General features: G+C 42.7%; 1 long non-coding RNA gene and 1 pseudogene across 1 annotated transcript in view; one reads left to right on the top strand and one right to left on the bottom strand.

Annotated features, from left to right (window-relative positions):
* The window catches only part of LOC102483154 (DCN1-like protein 3), a 948-nt pseudogene extending 649 nt beyond the window's left edge, over positions 1-299 (top strand).
* Positions 1-6,803, bottom strand: part of LOC114009810 (uncharacterized) — a 19,738-nt gene that overhangs the window by 10,269 nt on the left and 2,666 nt on the right. The window lies entirely within an intron of this gene.

The following is a 6,803-nucleotide window of genomic DNA, read 5'->3' as shown; positions in this document are numbered from 1 at the left end:
CTAGTCTTTACCCAGAACAGTCCTCCAGTATTGGACCAATGGCTAAACTTCCTAACAGAGAATCCCTCGGAGATCAAGGGCATCTCCCGGGACCCTTGGAATATGTTCCTTAACTTCACTCAGGTGACTGGCCCCGACCTCAGCAACTACAGTGAAGTTGAGGCCTGGCCTTTGTGGAGTGGGAAATGGAGCGAAGGAAAAGAGAAGGGGAAGGGAGAGGTGCACTCAGCTCAGGGCCCGAGGGCTTGTGTCCCGAGGAGCAGACTTAGTGGTCTGTCCCAGGAGCAGCAGCAAGGATCTGCCTGTTGCCCTACAGCCAACTGAGGAATTGGACCTTTCTGGAAATTACTGAAGATCCGGATATTTTCTGCTTTACACCTTTCTGCCCTGTATCTGAAAGGGCTCTAAAATACTGTATCATGTTTTAGGCACTTTCTTCATTTTTTTTGGTTATTTCTTTTTGGGGGGGCAACACCCCTCCTCCCCATTTTTGAACCTGGCTACATGTCGTGTATCTTTTTTTGAAACCTTCAGATAGAATAAGCCTGCCATGTCTTGCACAAATTAGATCTTTTTTTGTGGGGGGAGGGTGTAAAGCAGGGTGGGGGGAAGAGGACGGTTAGATTGAATTAACATTACAAAATGATGCAGTGCCAGATCTCAGTTTTGCATATTGTTTTTCAGGGCAGGTCTGTACTGTGTGTAGTGCTGTTTACATGGTTGAATTTAGGCTGTAATCATTATTTTTTGAGATTTACGCAGATTTGAATAGCAGCGTTAGCTGTTAACCACATTGCATTATTCCCAGACGATTTAGAGCTCTTGGAGAGCCAAGGCCAGCCAAGAGCATTTGCAGTCTGGTGACAACCCCCTTTTAAGCTCATTTATCCAGAACCCTTACTTCCTTCACTTCTTGCTCATTCCTTCTTTGACCTATTGAATTTCATGTTGAGTTTATCCATCAACATGCTGCACCTGTCAGTCAGGTGAGCAGTTTTTTGTTTGCTTGTTTTTAAGAACACATTATACTGAGAACCATTTAAGCATTGAATGCAGAGAAAGCAGTGCTACCTCCTCGGTTTTGCTGGAAGTAGATTTTTTTTTTTTTTTTGGAGAGATTTTCACTGTAGGGCGCGTGCGCTCGCCAGACAGACAGAGAGAGACATAGAGACAGAAAGCGAGAAATCACCCCCCAGGGGGGATGGTCACGCTGCAATCCCTTCTCCTCCATTCTCCTCTCAGGATCTTGGACACGCACGCACACGCGCCCGGCGTGAGTTTTAAGCCACCGGGTCCGGGACACGAACCATGGTCAACTACGTGGGAGTCCAGCGACATAGCCATTACGCTAACTGCTGGTTCCCTGGATAGTTTTCTTTCTTTGATGAAGTTTCTGTATTTTCATTTTATAAATGGAAATACCTTTTTTTTTTTGGTTTGCCTTGGAGCCAAAGTTTTTGTTTTTGGTGGTCAGAAAACTGCCTGCCAGCCAGCAGACTTAAAAAAAAAAAACTATAGAATAGAGCTCTGCTTGACCTTTTAAAAATCATCAGCTTATTTGTCTAGCAAGTGCAGAAGCCTGGGGCTGGCCTGAACTCTGCCAAACAAGTATCACAGTGTGTTTAATAGTTAAATGTGTGCCCTTTTCCTTCTTGCTGCACCCAGGTTACCACTTAACCCCCAGGAGTTATTGATTATTTTTTTGTTAATGTCAGGCTCATTTGGGGTAATGTGATGACTGTTTAGGTTTACATGACCCTCCTTTCCTCCTCTACCCCCAAATGTGTATATATACATATATAAAATATGTATATATTTTAACTATATAAAATATATATATATATATATATATATGTATATACACACACATATATGTATCTATATTCCTGTGTTTCTTTGCCTGCTAAAACTGGCCATAAAAGAGGGAGCTGCCTTCAATACATAAAGCAAAAGAAAAAAGGAAAAAATTAATTTAAAATCTGAAAAATTACTGGAAAAGCTTTCTTTAACTTCTGACAGAGTCTTCAAAAAGTGGTACTTTTCTATGCTTCCATGGTCAGTGGAGCAGTGTCTGTCTTCAGACCTGACTGGCTTTCATGATTCGTGGAAGAGCATGTGCCCAGTACAGAATGAGTGATGAAAATGTTTTCTTTTCTTTTCTTTTTGAGAGAAATTTTTGCTATAGGGTGTATGCACTCACCAGAGAGACAGAAATCACCCCCCACCACCACCAGGGGAATGGACACACCACAATCCATTCTCCATTCTTTTCTCAGGATTTTGACCACCATGCATATATGCACCTGGCATGAGTTTCAAGCCTCTGGGTCCATGGTCACCCACATGGGAGTCCAGTGCCTTAACCATTATGCCACCTGCTGATCCCGAGTGGTGCAAAATTTCTGTAAAACTCCCAGCTACTATAGTATAGGCTCTGAAGGAAAAGGGTTTTCATTGGGAACAGCGAAGTATCAGCAGGCCTACCACGCCAGCACTGCCAGTTCTTACTGTGCTTCATCGTGTGCAAGGGCAAAGGAAGAGGCTTCCACTCATGCCTACAGTCATAGGGGAAATTAAGCATTGGATTTAAAAGGCCTTGGAGTTTCCAGGGAAAAGAAGTAACTGCCTTTTCTGTCTCTCCCAAGCCTTTTTTTTTTTTTTTTTAAGTTTCTCATAGTTTTATTACACATATTCTCTCTTCAGGCTTATTGAATGGTGCTTCTAAAACCTAACCTATCAGGGACCAGCAGTTGGCATAATGGCTATGTTGCTGCACTCCCACGTAGTTGACCACGGTTTGAGTCCTGGATCCAGTGGCTTGAACTCATGCTGGGTGAGTGTGTGTGCATGCTCAAGATCCCGAGAGGAAAATGGAGGAGAAGGGATTGTGGTGTGGCTATCCCCCCCCCAGGGATGATTTCTTGCTTTCTGTCTCTCTTTCTGGGGAGTGCTCATGTTCTATAGCAAAAACCTCTCAAAAAACAAAAAGAAAAAGAAAGCAAACCCTAACCTATCGTAAAAGCAGTGTCTCTCCAGTTTTCAGCAAATAGCCTATGGTTGAGAAGGTATATAGGGCTGATCACCTAGGGATGGGCTAAGGACGCTGACCTTCGAGATTGCAGTCCCAGTCTTCCAGGCTCTAGTAAGTACAGTTCTGTGTACGTCCTCTAGAAAGTAAACTAGAAGTCAAGTCTTAAGTTATGTTCTTTCTAAGAGACAGTGTTGGTGGAAACACTGAGTGAATAAATGAGAATGAGCAAATGGAAGAAAGATGTTAGTGAAGTTACTGTGAAGGGACAGGTAGAATACGAGCCTCACCATGAAAGTGAGGGAGTCTTCATTCGATGGCCATCTATATATTAGGCTTGAACCAACCTACCAGCCTAAGACCTGGAAGACCTGTTCTAAACTTTCTACCTGCATAGACATGTTGACTATGGCCAATTCCATTCATTACCTAATGAATTAAAAGAATTCCTCTGCCGCCTCTCACAATACTGAATAATGGTACTTGCTTATATAATAGCAACTTGTCCTAATAAAACAACCTCCAACAAAGCCACTCAGTGATTGCTGCACCATGCCAGTCTCTGCACGGGCATCATGACAGTAATAGATGATAATACACTTAGTCGAAACATACTTGGATACCCAGAAAGATGGCTACTATATATATATAAATAATAACAACAACTGTTGGCAAGGATATAGAGAAGGAGGGTCACTTGTGCGTTGCTCGTGGAAAGATATAACTGCTATGGAAAAGCATACGGCAATTCCTCAAAACACTGAACAGAATTGCCATGTGATCTACCAATTCCATTTCTTGGAATGTACTCAAAAGAAGTGAAAGCAGACAGAACTTTGTACTCCACATGCAGAGACATATTACTTGCAATAGCTATAAGGTGGGAGCAACCCACGCATCCATCCATAGACAAATGGATAAACAGAATGTGGTATAAACATACAGTGAAATATCATTTGTTTTTTAAAAGGAAGGAAAGTTTGAAACATGCTACAACGTGAATGAACCTAGAAGGCATTATGCTAAGTGGTCATCACAAAAGGACAAATACTGTGATTCCACTTTCTATCAAATGGATAGAAAGTAAAACGGTGGTTGCCAAGGGCTGGAGGCAAGGGTGAACACGAGTTAGTGTGTTTAATGGGTACAGAGTTTTCAGTTAGGGAACATGAGAAAGTTCTGAAGATGGATGGTGGTGATAGTGGCACAATAACATGAATATATGTAATGCCATAAAACCATACACTTACAAGTGATTAAAATGGGGCCAGCAGGTGGCATGGTGGTTAAGGGCACTGGACTCCCACATGGCTGACCCAGACCTGGTGGCTTGCTTTCTTGCTTTCCCTCTTTCTCTTTCTCACTCTGTCTCTCTCTGGTCAAATTAAATAGATAGAGAGATGATAGATGGTAGATAGATAGATAGTTAGATAGATAGATAGATAGATAGATAGATAGATAGATAGATAGATAGATAGATAGATAGATAGATAGATAGATAGATAGATAGATAGATAGATAGATAGATAGATAGATAGATAGATAGATAGATAGATAGATAGATACAGAGAAACAGAAAGCGAGAAATCAGCCCTCAGGGGGAATGGCCACACCTCAATCCCTTCTCCTCCGTTCTCCTCTCGGGACCTTGGTCACGCACACACACACGCCCAGCATGAGTTTCAGGCCACCAGGTCGGGGACATGAACCGCGGTTGACCACATGGGAGTCCAGCGACATAGCCATTATGCTAACTGCTGGTTCCCGAAAAAATAATTCTTTTTAAAAAGTGCTTAAAATGGTACATTTTATAATTTTTAAAGAATTATTTTTATTTTATTTTATTTATTACTATTCATTTTAAATTTGACCAAAGAGAGACAGGAAGAGGAAAAATGAGAAAGCAAGCCACCAGGTCTGGGACACAAACCACAGTCAGCCAAGTGGGAGACCACCACAACACCTGCCAGCCCAAATGTCCTATTTTTTTTAAAAAACTCCAATTAGAAAAGAAAAAAACATTAGAGAGAAAGAGAGTGAGGACATGGAAGAGACCAAAGATAATTTGTTTAATGCTTCTAGTGGACTATGCCACTCTCTTCCCTTCAAAAAGTCAGATTTTATAAAGAGGGAATTTCAGGAGGCAGATAGTGGTGAAGTGTTTGTTGTTTGTGAAGTGGTTATTAACCCTTTGCCTATGGCTGGTATTGAAGTATATTTACAATGGAGGAATAAACTTTAGCTTGTCCCATAATAATCCTGAGCTCTGCTTCACAGAGTTTTAGGCATTCTGCAAATGTTCATGTGTTTGAATGAAATTATCTGAGCTACCTTCAGTTATAGGACTTGACAGTGTCTTGAGCTAGCCCCACCAACCCACCTCTACCCAGATATGGGAGTTATCTTTTAAAAATATAATTTCGGGGCCAGCAGGTGGTATGGTGGTTAGGGCAGCTGGACTCCCACATGGCTGACCATGGTTTGATTCTCTGACCTGGCAACTTGCTTTCTCACTTTCCTTCTCTCTCTCGCTCTCTGGTCAACTTCAAAAAAATAAAAGAAAATAATGAAGATGAATAAAATTAAATAAAATGGGGCCGGCAAGTGGCGTGGTGGTTAAGGGTGCAGGACTCCTGCAAAGCTGATGGTGGTCTGAGTCTTGGGCCTGACAGCTTGCTTTCTCACTTTCTCTTTCTCTACCAACTCTGTCCCTCTCTGGTCAAATTAAAATAAATAAATAAAGTTAAATAATTCTTTTTTAAAAATGAACTTAACAGTCACATAAGTGCTCACTGTGTGCCAAAGACTGTCCTAAACCTTTTCATATAACAACTCATTTAATCCTAATAACTATGAGGTAGGTGCTATAGTTTCCCATTGTACAGATGAGAAAACTGAGGTACATAAAGGGGAAGTTATACAACTATTAAATTGTTGACCTGGGATTCCAACCAAAACACCTCTTGGTCCCAGAAAACATGCACCTAATCATTAGGCACCTTTCTTTTCTTGAAATAGTAGTGTCCAAGGCGAGGGCTTTAATGACCCTGAAGTGGATCTCAAGGTCCAGAATGGAGAATGTAAACTGCAAGTGAAGATAGTCCTTGATTATGAGCCTGCTTCTCTAATCTAGCGGCACAGTTAGGCCCCTGAGGGCTAATGCTGAAACCCAGATAAGGGGATTATGGGTTTAAGGTCAAATTTTTTGAACCTACGGAATTTCCCTCCAATTCTGAAGCAGCCCCTGAATGACGAATCTGCTGCCTACCCTACGGGTTTTGCTATTAATAGATTTTCTAGGTAATCAAGGCAAACGAAGTGAAACACCATTACACTAAAACTGAGCGACACTGAACCCTATATAAATCTTTTTTTCTAGTCGTTTCAAGATACGACCCCAAAGGACTCTGCAACTCCGGAGCGGAAGCCAGGGGGCGGGCTGTGCAGCGACCATTTTTGTTTTGCGGCCGTGCGCTCTCTGAGCATCTTGACTAACAGGACCCCACGGAGGAGGCGGAGCCTATCCGAGGGCGGGGCGGGGCCTGGGAGACGTGATGATTCAAACGGACTAATGAGCGGGGCGCATCTGGCACAAGTCACCAATGAGCGCGCCTGTTGGGGCGGAGCGCACAAGCCCTAGTGGGTTTGGTTGCTCGGCGGCTTTGGCGCATTTTCGGCTGGTTTGATTCATCCATTTTGAAGAGACGGGGGAGCGGGGGGCTCGTCTGATCCAGGGGCCCTGAACCAAGGAGCAGCGGAGTTTGAGAAGCCAGCA

The sequence above is a fragment of the Tupaia chinensis genome, unplaced genomic scaffold, assembly GCF_000334495.1.
Source record: "Tupaia chinensis unplaced genomic scaffold, TupChi_1.0 Scaffold000627_1, whole genome shotgun sequence".
Lineage (NCBI taxonomy): Eukaryota > Metazoa > Chordata > Mammalia > Scandentia > Tupaiidae > Tupaia > Tupaia belangeri.
This window is presented reverse-complemented; position numbering and strand designations above follow the sequence as displayed.